The sequence below is a fragment of the Octopus bimaculoides genome, chromosome 11 (assembly GCF_001194135.2).
Source record: "Octopus bimaculoides isolate UCB-OBI-ISO-001 chromosome 11, ASM119413v2, whole genome shotgun sequence".
Classification (NCBI taxonomy): domain Eukaryota; kingdom Metazoa; phylum Mollusca; class Cephalopoda; order Octopoda; family Octopodidae; genus Octopus; species Octopus bimaculoides.
Genome location: NC_068991.1, coordinates 62,397,280 through 62,398,188, shown reverse-complemented (window position 1 = coordinate 62,398,188; position 909 = coordinate 62,397,280).

Below are 909 nucleotides of genomic sequence, written 5' to 3'. Positions count from 1 at the left end.
ATGAGCCCTAATAGCCATAAGGCTGTTTAATCGGCTTTCATGGTATATGACTGAAATCACATTTGTTGAACAGGCCGTTAATCCGTTTCAGGGTTTAAGTTCCGCAATTTTTGAGGGGAGGAGACAAGTCAATAACATGTATTCCAGTACTTGATTGAAACTTTATTTAAATGACCTTGAACGGATAAAAAGCAAAGTTAGCCTCTCCAAGATTTGAACTCGAACAAAGTGACCCGCGTGATTATTTTCTTAGGTCTAGATGCATATGTCGGCCTCATTTACCAAAGCAATAAGTTACGGGAACGTAAACAAACCATGACTGGTCGTCGAGTGATGTTTGTGTGTGTTTGTGTGTGTGTGTGTGTGTGTGTATGTGTGTGTGTGTGTGTGTGTGTGTGTGCGTGGTAGGGAAAGACCGACACATATTTATGTAGATACAATGAGCTTCCACGCAGTTATTGTCTATCAAATCCACTCTCAATGGTATTGATCTGCCCGGGGGCACGGTATGTACGGCCCAAGGTACCATGCTGTGAGGTTGGATTCGAAACTACGTAGTTGCAAAGCGACCTATGTCACGCTCAACTTATGTTGCTATTATTTTTTTTGAGAGAAACTGTCTTGGGAAAAATGGAGTAATTCCGTGTAGATTATAAAAAGCACACGTGTGCACGTACACATGCGCTTCCATACGCACACTCAGTTACACACATATGCACAGAGGTACAAAAGATAGTCTGAGATGTCATCGACCTAAAATATGTCAAATATACAACGCTGTTAATATTCACTTGTCATAGAGATTCGTCAAAAAACAGACGTAAACAATGCTTATGCAGACACAGAAAGACTAACACGTACAGAGATACATACATGCTTATATATATATATATATATATATATATATAT